Raw genomic sequence first — 14,019 nt, forward strand, 5'->3', positions numbered from 1 at the left:
TGGACATGTTTTCTTTGAATATATATACCCTGATTTATTGATGTCACCCCATTAAAAGTAATAAAAATTTATTTATAAAAAAAAGAATCATATTGTCCCTATTCCCAAAGCAACTCTTTGTGCTATAATCCAAAGAAAGAACAAATAGATGAGCTTCAAGTTCAATTTTTTTAATGCCATTACAATATTTTAAAGTATTAGTTTTATCATTTACTGATGTTTTAAAAATAATATAGAGAGAATACTACCAAGAAACATGCTAAATGAATCACTCTTTGAAAAATGCCCCAATACAGCACAGAAAAATAACTAAAACTAATTCTTACAGCAATGAATCACAACTGACGGTCTAGTCATTTGCCTACACCTAACTCCTAAGTTGCTAAATCCAGAAGCAATCTCTTTAAAAGGAGAAAACTGCTTAATGTTCTCTGTCCAGTGTCTACATTGTCATATCCTTTTGTACTCCAATTAGAAATGGGCCTCTGTAGATTTCTTTCTTCTCTTAAACTTTCCTGCATTTGATCCAAAAACTCTACCTCAAAAACATAATTAAAGTAAAACTGACCTCTTATTTCTTGCCAGAGGATTGGATGGTTGCAAAATCTAGTTCTAAATGTTTGAAATCATAGAAAAATCAACATTTCTTGTCATGAAATTCCCACTTCATGCAATTTTCTACCTCCAAAAGATGTTTTCTTAACACAGTTGTCATTACCCAACTTTTCTATCTGTCATCCAGAAGCACTCAGGTAAGAAAAAAAAAATCTAGGGATAGCTAAATAACAAGAAAAGCCTACCCTCAGTAACTGTTAGATTCAGAAATGAATAAAAAATAATGATTTATGCGTTGTACTTTAAACATTTCAATGTATAAACATTCATAGTGTCACTGGCAACCTTAAGAGGTAAAATAAGGCATGAACTCTCATTCATAGGAAGGAAAAATCAGATAGAATCTCTTGCCTAAAAATGTAGAGGGATTAAGCAAAGAAGAAAAAGAAAGAAATTATTAGCCTGGTCACACTATGACCTTGCTATAGCCTGAACTGTGCCTCTCCTCCCCTCCACAATTCCTATGTTGAAGCCCTGACTTGGAATATGACTGTTTAGAGAAAGGGTCTTATAAGGAAGCATTTCAAATTAAATGAGGTCAGAAGGGTGGGGCCCAGATATGATAGGATTAGTGTCCTTATAAGAAGAATGTCCATTCAGTCTCTCTGAGTAAACACAAAGAAGACATGTGAGCACAGCAAATGGTGGCTGCCTACAAACCAGAAAGGAAGTCCTCACCAGAACCCACCCATGCTGGAACTCTAATTGGGAACTCATCGCATCCAGAATGGGGAGAAAATGAATGTCTGTTTTTTAAGCCAACCAGTCTATAGTATGCTTCTACGGCAGCCCAAGCTACCTAAGACTGAGCTAATGATCATGAAACTCCTCTTAGAACCAAAGTCTCTTAACTCTCAGTCTTGTAGTACAGGGGCCAGCACTGAAGTACTGAGAATGACCACTTACATTTCTAGCAATCTTTCCGGAACTTATCGTTGTGGCTGCCCTGAAAGCTGCTGTCTCTTCATTTTTCATCAAATAACAGAAATGTTGCTATTATGAAATAACCCTCAGAGGGGAAAAATGGAAACAGCATCATAAATGTGTAACAAATCCTATAGATTTCTCCCTAGCAATAAACTTTTGAACTAATTCCTTTGTTTAAAATTCTACTTTTAGGCCTGACCTGTGGTGGCGCAGTGGATAAAGCGTCAACCTGGAAACGCTGAGGTTACCCGTTCGAAACCCTGGGCTTGCCTGGTCAAGGCACATATGGGAGTTGATGCTTCCTGCTCCTCCCCCCTTCTCTCTCTCTCTCTCTCTCTCTCTCTCTCTCTCTCTCTCTCTCCCCTCTCTATAATGAATAAATAAAATCTTAAAGAAAAAAAAATTCTACTTTTAAAAATAATTCCACTTATTGGGGAGTGTTTTTTTTTCCTATTTTTAATATTTTGTTTTAAAATTTTTTATAAGATTTTATTTATTCAATTTTCAGAGAGGGGAGAGAGAGAGAGAGAGAGAGAGAGAGAAAGAGGAGGAGCAGGAAGCATCAACTCCCATATGTGCCTTGACCAGGCAAGCCCAGGGTATCGAACAGGCAACCTCAGCGTCCCAGGTCAACGCTTTATCCCACTGCACCACCACAGGTCAGGCAGTATTTCGTTTTATGTAGAGAGCCAAGGCATCTCTCTTTCCCCCTTAATCATTAGACTTTAATTGCTAAAAAAAAAAAATTTTTAAGAGAGAAGCAGGAGACAGAGAAACAGACTCCCACATGCATCCACCAGGCAAGCCCCCTATAAGGTGATGCTCTGCCCATCTGGGGCCATTGCTCCATTGCTCAGCAACTGAGCTATTTTTAGCACTCAACATGAGCCCATGGAGCCATCCTCAGTGCCCAGGGCCAACCTATGGCTACAGCAGGGAAAGAGAGAGATAGAGAGCGAGGAGGGGGTGGAGTAAAGAAGCAGATGGTTGCTTCTACTGTGTGCCTTGACTGGGAATTGAACCTGGGACTTCTATACACTGAGGCAACACTCTACCACTGAGCCAACTGGCCATGGCTAATGGCTAAAATTTATAAAGAATAACTAGGCATGCTCCAACTGGCTCAACTCTTCTTTCTCGTGAGGTGAATCTGTCCACAGAAAGCACAAATTCTTTTCTCTTCATGTTAAAATTCTACCTAGGCATATAAGGAGACGCAGGACCCAGTGGATAAGTGTACGTAATGTCAGGATTTGTTAGAAAGCCCATTTGGCTCCCATCCTGAGCTAACTTAGTCTGTATCGGTAATAATAATGGAATTTTGACTGACATATTTTCTGCACTTTTTTTTATTTCTTAAATTATTCACAAAGAGGAAAAGCAGGATATTATCTAATGCAAGTCCTTTCAGAGACCACCAGCTTAACTGCAGGACAAGCCTTTGTAGTCTACTACCATTCCTATTTGAGAGGCCAGGAGAAAACATGAACCTTAATGGAGGTAGAATTATCTTTGCAATGACTGCGGTAAATGTTTGTTTAAGGAGAAAAAAAAAATGGAAAGAGAAGATATACCATATATGCCCAGCTTTAATGCAAAGCCTATTTCTAACATATACATTAGAGTAATTGTTCAAGAACAGTTCATCCATGTGAAAATATTAGCACTGTAATTCTGCCAAGGTCAGCAAGACCTAGTGATTTGCTGAGATATCACCTTCATTTCACCAGGTAAATAAAGACTTCTTTTTCACTACGTTCTATCCAAGAAGGCACTCCATAGCAACAGTTAAATTATGAATACAGCACATATGTTCCATACCATATCATTTACAGCACAATTTAGCATAGACATAATGCTTTGTAACAAACTACAATACCATTCACAAAATGCATTTAAATAGCATAATTTAGTTCATTAAATTCAGCCATTTATACTAAATCAAAATCATCATAGGAATTGAAGAGAGTACACAGTTGTTTGTTTGAATAGTTAAGCTAGGTAAGTCAATTTCTTTTTGAAGGTCAAGGACAGAGTTGTTTCCATTTTCTGTTATAAAAAAGTTACAGCTGGTGTCAGAAGATAATTTAATGTCACCTCAAGATGAGCCACCCTCTTTTTGCCCCCCCCCGGTTGTATGTCATATCATTGCCACTCCTGAAATAGATCCAACTCCCCAAAAATATTATGCATACTAGTTAACGAGAATGTGTCCGTAGATTTTACAAAAACTCAAATGTACAATTTCTTCAAATTGCTTACCAAAATATGAATATTTGGCGCTAAGAAGGGATCAAACACTAGATCACAGTGCAGGTAATCATCTGTTTGTCTGTCTGCTGTTCACACCCCACAGTAAGCCTCTGGTGGGTAGAAGCCTAGTTGACCATATTTGGATTCCTACAACCTAGCACAGTGTCTGTTGATTGCAAATTCCTTAAAAGCAAGGAATGGTTCTTTTATTTATTTACTTTTATTTCTCATGACCCTCACCATGATATTTTACACATACTCAGGAAATATGTGTTGATTTAAAAATCTTGTCCGGAAAAGAGGAAATACTGCCCTTGATAGACCTTGAAGATATGCTAAGCGAAATAAGACAATCAGAAAAAGCTAAGAACCGTTTTATTTCACTCATATATGAGACATAATACTGAGACTCATAGACACAAACAATAGTATGGTGGTTAACGGAGGGAGGAGAGTAGGGGGCTGGTTGTGGGTAAAGGGGACCAAATAAATATATGGTGACAGAAGGTGGTTTGACTTCGGGTGATAGGCACACAATGCAATATACAGATCATGTAGCATAGAGATATCTGTACACCTAAAACCTATACAATCCTGCTGACCAATGTCACCCCATTAAATTTAATTTAAAAAGAAATAAAATAAAATAAAAATATTGTCAGAAGGACTTACCTCAGGATATGTTTTATAAACATACAAATTCAATATATGCAATATATGTTTTATTGTCTTAGTAAACCTCAGTGCCTAGAAAATAAAGGCAAAGTAAGAGGAGAGAGTAGACCTCAGGATTTAACGAATTATTTGACCTGATCTCACTGTTTCGCTGTCCGGTGCACTCCGAGCAGAACTGTACTCCAGGTGAACACAGCTATGTCTTCACTTCACAAGTCTTTCTTTCAGCCTTTGGCTGAAAAGCTTTCACTACAAACTCAGCAATAATCAACAGCACGAGGACTTGAGCTCCAGGACAGCTGCTTTAAAGCCAATGCAATCTAGCCAACATTCACATGCTCAGGATTTATCCAGATATTTGGTAACCTTATGTATGCCTTGCATGAGGCACCGTGTTAACCACTGAGGATATAGACTCAAGTAGGACCTAAACTCTGTCCTCAAGCTGCTTAGAATCTAGTAGGGCACACCATCAACAGTGCAGGTGTGCTTAGAGCAACCACACCACCTTGATAGTAACATACTAATTCCCTCTACTTGGCACTGCCCACCCCAGAGGAAGAATAAATTTCCATTCTCAGCACATTTGGGAAGCTCAATGACACACCAGAGGAAGTCTAAAGGAGAGCTGCCAGGGGGAAGGGTTGCCTTCCCCCATTCCCTCCCCTCAGGTTGCCTTTTCCCTTCCTTAAAGTAGAAAAAGAGTAGAAAAGAGTGTATGGCCTGACCAGGCAGTGGCACAGAAATAGACTGCCGGACTGGGATGCGGAGGACCCAGGTTCAAGACCTCGAGGTTCATCTGGTTTGAGCAAAGCTCACCAACTTGGACCCAAGGTCGCTGGCTTGAGCAAGGTGTCACTCAGTCTGCTGTAGCCCCCTGGTCAAGGCACATATGAGAAAGCAATCAATGAACAACTAAAGTGCCACAACGAAAAATAATTGATGCTTCTCATCTCTCTCCCTTCCTGTTTGTTCCTATCTATCCCTCTCTCTGACTCTCTCTCTGTCTGTCACAAAAAAACAAAAAAAGAATGTATGAAGACTGGGGTGTGGGGAGATTATTTTTCACTGAAAGTAACTGTTCTTGAAAGTATCCAAATATTGCTGAGGTGAGTACTGCTGATTTGAGGTACAATGTCAGACTCCATTACCATGAACAGTCTCTCACTGTGTCAACTTCCTACATTGAAAGTATCAATGGCTCCACAAAGCCCAAGCAGTCAAGTCCACACCCCTCAGACTGCATTAAAGACTTCTGTAATCTGGCTTCCACTATATTTCTCATTTTAACAGAGACTGCTAATTTCCTCTTGTCTATTCCCCACCTTTTCTATTAGTAATAAAAATTTTTAGCTGGAAACAAAGCCACCCAGAATAAAGTGTATGTTTCTGAGTTTCCCCTGTAGCTAGATGTGACCAATTCAATGGGATGCAAATGGTAAATGTCAGGTGGCAACTTCTGGGAACCTTCAGAGACAAAGGACGTGTACCTCATCCTGCTGATTGAAATATGAATGTCACGACTGAAGTTCCGTCATGAACCATGATGACAAACGCCATACCCTAGGGATAAGTGAAGCATAAAGCCAAAAGGAATTGTGTCCCTGAGGACTTTGTGAAACAGAGCCACCATACCAGTCCTGGATTGCTTACCTCCAGATTTTTCACTGAATGAGAAATTATTTTCTATATTATTTCAGCCACTATTTGGAGACTTTGTTATTTGCAACGTCTCTTTCTCTCAGGTCCTCCTCTCATTGGCCTGCTATGAACCAGTCACCGAGCAAAGTCTCTAAATACATCATCTCATTTAATCCTTACCGATGCCCTGTTGGGTGGCTCCTATTAGGAGCTCTAAACTACAGATAAAGAAACTGAGACTTAGAAAGATGAATTTACAGTACTTGCTGTCAGGAGGCAAAGTCAGGTTCCGAGCCCAGGCAGTTTGTCCCCAGAGTGTATGTTCTTTATCTCTACATGCTCCATTACCCGCCTTAGTCTCAGCGGCTTTCCCTATTCCGTGTCTTGACTCATGTTATTCCCTTGGCACCTAAAATGACTTTCTGTCATCTGTTGTCCTTTCCTTTCTCTAGATGCCACCCACCAAAGGAAGGCCTGGTGCAGAGCAGAAATACATCGCTCCTTGCATTGGTCCCTTGTGGCTTGACTATGCCTCTATTACATCACGCTGCATCTCCTGCCTTGCCATCTCATTAGTTGTATTAGGTGCCAGTTTTCCTCAATATATTTTAAGTTCCTGAGCACAAAGGACAAGAAATATATTTTATTTGTCCTTGTATTTTCTGTATGCCTAACAGTAAAATTTAATAAATGTTGTTCGAATCACTAAAAAAAAAAGTTCTCATTGAAAGACATGAGTTTTTGACTATTTTATAAATGAAAGACAAGTGGAGAGTTATAGTTCTAAATAATTGAAACTCTATAACTGCATTATCCAATAGAATGTTCCACAGTGACGGAAATGTTCTATATCTGTGCTGATACAGCAATCAGCAGCCACATGTGGCTACAGAGCACTGGAAATACGGCTAGTACAATTGAGGAAATAAAATCTTTATTTCATTTCATTTTAATTAATTTAAATTTAAACTGCCACTTGCAGATAATGGTTATCATATTGGATGCTGCATCTCCACAGACTCCATTAAAGCTCTATAAAACAGCTCCTTTATGCTTTGTACGGAGCTGAGGCTTAGTAAATGTCTGCTTCCTCTCTCTCTAAAAATCAATTTAAAAGAAAAGGTGAGGATGGGTCTCACTAGGCTTGAAAGAATGAGTCCAGATCACTCTACTTAACAATCATTCATCATAAATCCCTTTCTTTTTTTCCAGTGGAGAAATGACAAAAACTCATTCTTAGTTATAGCAAGTCAGAGCAAAAAAAGCCCTTATATTATCAGGACAAACTCTAAATTTTAGGGCCATCAGCAATTTTCCACTCTTGCTTTTACCCCACAGAGGTGGAGCACTAAAAATATAGTTAGGGATTCACACTCTTAAGTGAGTTCTTCTAGTGGCGGGATTCAGCTGGTTCGCACCAGTTCTGCAGAACCTATAACTAACATTTTGTTGAGTTCCACAAACTGGTTGTTAAAGTGGCACTTGCAATCAGGGTTCTCTCTAAGAGCACCTGGGCAGTTGCCCAATGTGGAAATTACAAATTCACATTCCTTACTTTTTGTTAACATCCATCTGTGCAACAGTGTGTTCTAAGTGATGTAGTAATGTTCATTCAGCTCATAGATGAAAAAAATTTTTGACAGAACTATGCTCGTAACATTTATTTATTCATTTCATAAAACTCATGATGAAATACTACATTTTAATTCCCTCACATTTGTTACTTAAGTAAACAAACATATAACATTAAGCAGTGGTTCTCAAAGTGTGTGCCAGGGCACACTGGTGCATCCTAGAAGATTTCCAGGTGTGCCCTATGGTATTCCAGAGAAATATGTGCCTGTTGGGGACCAAAAAACCAATAGGGTTTTTGGAATTTAGATTTTTGGGGAACAGAGGTATGGGGAATTGGCTGTAAACTGACAGTCTGCCCAACCCCCCACCTCACTTGCCTGATTAGGTTGCAAAAGGCTGTTAAGCTGTGGTGCTGGATTGTTTACACTACTCCCCATGTTCCCCGGAAAGACTGAAGGCAAGTTTCTTCTATCCTTTGTTTGGTGTAAAGTTAAGATGATATGTATAGTGGGGGTTTTGGATTGATGATTAAACATAAGGAATTGTCTCTTGAAGCCTTTTGGATTTCTATTAAAAAAAAAGAATATGTGGCAAGATCTAAAAAAGCTTTGAACACTTGACTACAGTTTTCAACATCCTATTTATGTGAGTTAGGATTTTCTACCCTCAACAAAATTAAGAGTAAAAAGAGAGGAATTCTTCAATGTCTTGATGAGGAAATGAGAGTTTCTCTTTCAAATATATACCCAAACATTGAAGAAATCGCTAGGACACATCAGGCTTATGTTTCTCTTAAATACAAGAATGAAAAAACTTAACACATTCCCACCAGGACATGTCGAATTTACTAAATCTTACTAAGAATGTATCTCTATATATAAAAAAGATAACTTTTTTGTCATATTTTTATTTTTTAACTCCTCTTTTTTATGAATTCTAAAAAGCATAACTCAAAAAATGTAACATAAGAATGTTTTTTAGGCCTGACCTGCGGTGGCACAGTGGGTAAAAGCGTCGACCTGGAACACTGAGGTCACCAGTTCAAATCCCCAGGCTTGCCTGGTCAAGGTACATATGAGAGTTGATGCTTTCTGCTCCTCCCCCTTCTCTTTCTCTGTCTCCTCTCTCTAAAATATGAATAAATAAAATTAAAAAAAAAACTCTTATTAAAAAAATGTTTTTAATGTCAGAATAAATTTAATTTTGCCACATTTATTTTGTTTAATTACCATAAAAGCACACTTGGACTTTATTTTTTTTAATATTTGACTTAATTATTATAACATATTTCTCAGAAATTTGTATATAGTGCACCTACAATTATTTATAGGATTTTAATGTGCCCCAACTTCAAAAAGTTTGAGAACCACTGACGTAAAGAGAAAAAGAGCCAAACAACCTGGGGGTAACAACTTGTATTGTTTTTTTGTCAGGTATTATTTAATATTTCTTCATTAATATTTTAAAACTCTTTCTCATAACATAATCTAGTTCTATGTACCTCTTTTGTTGTTCTTATTTAAATATTAAATACCTGAAATAATAAACTACCTTTCAGTTTATCATTTTTTTATACTTAAAGTGGTCATTAGGGCAGAGACCCGGTTGTTAAATTATTTGAATCCCACCACGGAGTTCCTCCGAGCCTGGCCATTCTGGGTGTGACCTTTCATCAAGTCCCTGGCATAAGGCAGAGTGTCATCTCCTGGAGCAAAGCCAGAATGTAAGATGAAAAGCCACATGCAGAGGATGACGCAAGGGAAACAATCACAACTCTCATATTGAGAGCCAGAAAGAAATCTGAGGTCTTATGCACACTAGTTCTTAAGCCTGGGTGTTTTATTCAACATAATACCTCCCTTAACACTTTATTTTTCAGGATTTCCAGCCTCCAAAGAATGAACGTACTAATAATCAAACTCTGGGTGTATCACTGCACACTACTTAGAGGGGGTCCATGTGGCATTGTACTGGATTCCCACAATAACTTGAGGGGAAACTTTCATCAGGAAGGAGGAGAATGTCCTCAAATTCCTTGCAACAGGAACCCATTCAGGTGGCAGCAGCCCTGACTTCCAAATGCCACAGTACATTTACAAAAGGAAAAATAACAGCATCTACAACATAAATGTGAAGGGGACCTGGGAGAAGCTCCTGCTGGTGGCCCATGCCATTGTTGCCATTGGAAACCCGGCTGCTGTCAGGGTCATGTCGCCTAGAACACTGGCCAATGAGCTGTGCTGAAGTTTGCTGCTGCTAATGCAGCGACTCCTGTTGCCGGACGCTTCACCTCCAGGACCTTCACTGACCGAACCCAAGCAGTGTTCCAGGAAGCTTGTCTTCTGGTGGTTACTGATCCCAGGGCTGACCACAGCGTCTCACAGAGGTGTCTTATGTCTGTTAACCTGCCTACCTACCGCAGGTCTGTGTGTCCCACTCTTCTCTGTGCTATGTGGGCATTGCCATCCCCTGCAACAAGGGGGCTCACTCAGTGGGTCTGATGTGGTGGATGCTAGCCCAGGAAGTTCTGCACATGCGTGGTACCCTCTCCTGGGAACACCCATGGGAGGCCATGCTTGATCTCTGCTTCTACAGGGATCCTGAAGAGATTGAAAAAGAGGAACAGGCACAACATAGACACAAATTTGGCTTTAGGTTATTAGGCAAATCAGACTTTACTGATTAAAACAAGAAACAGACTGAGATGGACTAGGGAGGGGCCAAAGAGAACACATTTCCTAATAACAGTCATTATTTTAAAAATCCAGATTTAGGGCATACATCCCTTACACTTGTGAACATACAGACTCCCTGCAGTCTTCTCAGGGATTCTGGTTTTGTAAAATAATCAGTTGGTGGGGAAAAGCAGAAAGATGCCTGAGTAGAAGAAAAAAATCAAGATTTTGTGGATAGGTAATCAGAACAATGCAAAGTTACTGCCTTTTGTCTAATGAAATAAACATCCATGGCACCTCAAGTGAGTCATTTAATCTCTCTGAGCCTTTAATTTTTTTTTAAAATCTGTTTTTAATATTCTCAAGAAGGGATATAACAGATAACAGTTTTGAAAACACTAGCCGAGGTGCTGACTGGCATTCGTTCCTGATCTAGAGTCCCATGACTGTCAGACAGAAGGATCTACAGCAGCAACTGACACCCTGAAACGTGAAACATCAAGATTAACTTGGGTAGTTCTGAAAGCATGTTAGGCAGCTGTATAGACCAAAGCAGTGTCCTACATACTTCACAAAATGAGAGAATTCAGAGTGAACTGAAAATGTTTACTACCACCCTGATTTAAAAATTGTTCTAAGTAGGGGTTATTTAGGTACAACTGTTGAAGGAAAAGAGCCCATGTAACCTTCTTTCAAATATTCATAGATTTTTGGGTTTTTTTTAACTCATTCTTCAAATTATATGTTTGCTAAATGATATTGTGTAAGCAATCAGTATCAAATACAGTTATAATCCTACTCTACTAAGCAAAATAATTTCCTGAGAAATCACATGAATTGCTTTCTTCATATTAACTTAGTCCAGAAACAGTACCACATTTGGTCCTATCAGGCCTAAACAACTTCATGATTCACTAAATAGCTACTAAATTTCAAGCATAGCAGCACAGTGCTTAAAGAAAATAAGCAGAACTTAAGAATCTGGAGATCTTTAAATGTATAAAAAGTTTTTGAAATATTGTATATAAAGCATCATGTTACATAAAACTTTGAAAAAATAATTCATAGCATTGATGCTGCATATTCTCAAGCTTCTGACTTCTAATACTTGGCAAAAAAATGGCAGAGAGGATAAAAGGTGGGTTTTTGGAATCATGAAGATTTAACTATAAATCTCCACTACTTAACTAGATTTGACAATTAAGTTCTCTGAAATTCTTTTACCTCCTCTATAAGGTAAAAGGATAATAATGCCTTTGGAAGATAATTATGGGGCATGAGATGATGCATGCATCTAGTTCAGTACCTAGCACATAAAAGATGCTCAATAAAAGGGAACTTCTAACATCACTAAAAATTGCTAGTGTATTAGAGCTAGGAGAAACAGATGTATATCCAATAGGACTCTAAAGATGCAAGTGACCAAAAACCCAACTCCAATCACATTGAGAATAAAGAAAATGTATTAGTTCATGCAACAGAAAAATACAGATATAGATTTTCGTCACTTTCATCTAAAGCTGATCTAGTTTAGAGTCACCATCTATCTCTACATCTCAGCTTTTCTGTTACTATACTAATATGCCACAAAAAGGCAATGTGCTATTCAGCAATTTCATGCCTATATCCTCCCAGGTTCAGTCCAGCAAATAAGAGAGTGGCTCTTCCTGGTGGCTCCCACACAAGTTTTGGGCATTCATACTACTTATGTCATGGGTCCACCCCTAAGTCAACAATATTACTAGGAATGGTAACTATGTGAGATGCTGGACGTGATTAACTAATTTAATTGATTGTAGTAATCATGTCACAGTGTACATGTATACCAAATCATCGTACTGTGCAATTTAAACATATACAATTTTATTTGTCAGTTATACCTCAATAAAACTAGGAAGAATAATAAAGGAATTTAAAAAATGTTAGTAAGAGTATCTGGGGAGGGAAGAGAAAGTGGCGACGGGGTAGGCAGATGTTACAACACCCACTTCCCAGAACCAAAGTGGATTACAACTTAACTTAGGAACAATCATCTTGAAACACCAACTTTAGACTAAACTAAGAGGAATCTATAACCAAGCATCACTGAAGAAACCACACTGAGCTGGTAGGAAGGGTGGAGATGCAGAAAGGGCTGCCCCACTCTCATGAGCAAGTGAAGGCCTGGAGGATCTCTCATGGCAGGTTGGGTTGCCTGGAGATTTGTGGGTCCTCAGCCCCAGGACCGGAGCCCCAGCCTGGAGCCCCAGAGACCAGAGAAGGCCTATGGACAGTATATATCTGAAAGAAGAGCTGGGTTACTATTTGCGAGAGGGAGACAGAACTCTTAGACCCAGGCTCCATCTTAAAGGGACTGCACAGGAAACATCACTCACAACCACTTACCTGGGGCTCCGGAAGTGGGGAGTACCAAGAGGACTAGAGTTGCAAGAGAAGATAGTCTTGGAGGCACAGGGAGAGACTGTGGGGGACAGCCACCCTAACCCCTGTTCTGGGTAACTCCCCAAACCTAAAGTGGCCATTTTTCCTGGGAGAACCAAAGTCAGCAACAGGAAGCAATTACCCCACCCACCAGAGGCTCTACTGCTCCAGTCAGTGCAAAGAGTTGCTTAGAAGCAGGGGGAGCATCAGAGACACAGATTTTGAGTGCTGAGGTCTGGGCTACACTGCCCCCCACCATGCTGCTGAATAGCCTCTGGAGGGTGGGAAAGTGTGGCTGTGGTGGTGGTGGTCACTGCAGTCAGCTGGGAAGCCCATGGGGCAGCGGGGAGCAGAGCCAGGTGAGGCATGCTGCACACCCACAGGGGGGCACAGCCCAGCGAGATGGCCCATGAGGGACAGAGCCCAGCAAGGCAAGGTGTCCCCCATGCCCATGGGGGGTGGAGCACAGTGAGGTGACCCGCACACCCCAAGGGCAGCTCACAAGCCAGCGCACCCAGTGGTGCAGGAGCACAAGTGCCCAAGGCCGCGGTGGCAGCAACAGCAGGCCAGCCACACCTCAGGAATAAACATGCCACACACACTAGCCAAGAGTAGACAAAGTCCAGCCTAGGAATGCAGCTGATATTTACAATGGCATCTGGGCCCAGCAGGGGCAGCTGCAAATTCTGGATCACCTGTAACTCCAAAAAGGTTGCTAAGAGCCAGTCATAAGCACTGACACCCACTGGTCTGTGCCATGTTCTGGCCAGGGAGGTCCAAGGCTGGCACATCCAGCAGCCAGATACAGAGAGCATCAGCTCAGGACCTAATAATCCTAGTTAAAGTGCTATCTTAAGGAAGGGCACCTCACAACTGACCAGCTGAGGTATAAAAAATGCTGACACAAATAGCAAAAAGTATAGTAGCAGCAGACAAGTAGCCCACAGCAGATTACAAACGACAGTTGATGCCAACCCAAGAAAATCTAGAAACAGCACAACTGAAAGCTGGAGGCAGACAACACCAACCCTATACTGAGCTAGCTACAAAAACAACACATCCAAAGGAGCAGTCTATACAAAGACAAAATGAGAAGACAGCAAAATCCAATCCAAATGAATCAACAAGAGAAAACCCCAGAAAAAGAACTGAATGAAATGGAAATAACCAAGATACCAGATGTAGAATTTAGAATAATAATTGTTAGGTGGCTCAAGGATCTTAGAGCAACAATGGA

General features: G+C 40.1%; 1 pseudogene; it reads left to right on the top strand.

Moving 5' to 3' along the window:
- Positions 1–10,372, top strand: part of LOC136398322 (small ribosomal subunit protein uS2-like) — a 32,249-nt pseudogene extending 21,877 nt beyond the window's left edge.
- The last annotated feature ends 3,647 nt before the right edge of the window (positions 10,373–14,019 follow it).

The sequence above is a fragment of the Saccopteryx leptura genome, chromosome 3 (genome assembly GCF_036850995.1).
Source record: "Saccopteryx leptura isolate mSacLep1 chromosome 3, mSacLep1_pri_phased_curated, whole genome shotgun sequence".
Taxonomy (NCBI): domain Eukaryota; kingdom Metazoa; phylum Chordata; class Mammalia; order Chiroptera; family Emballonuridae; genus Saccopteryx; species Saccopteryx leptura.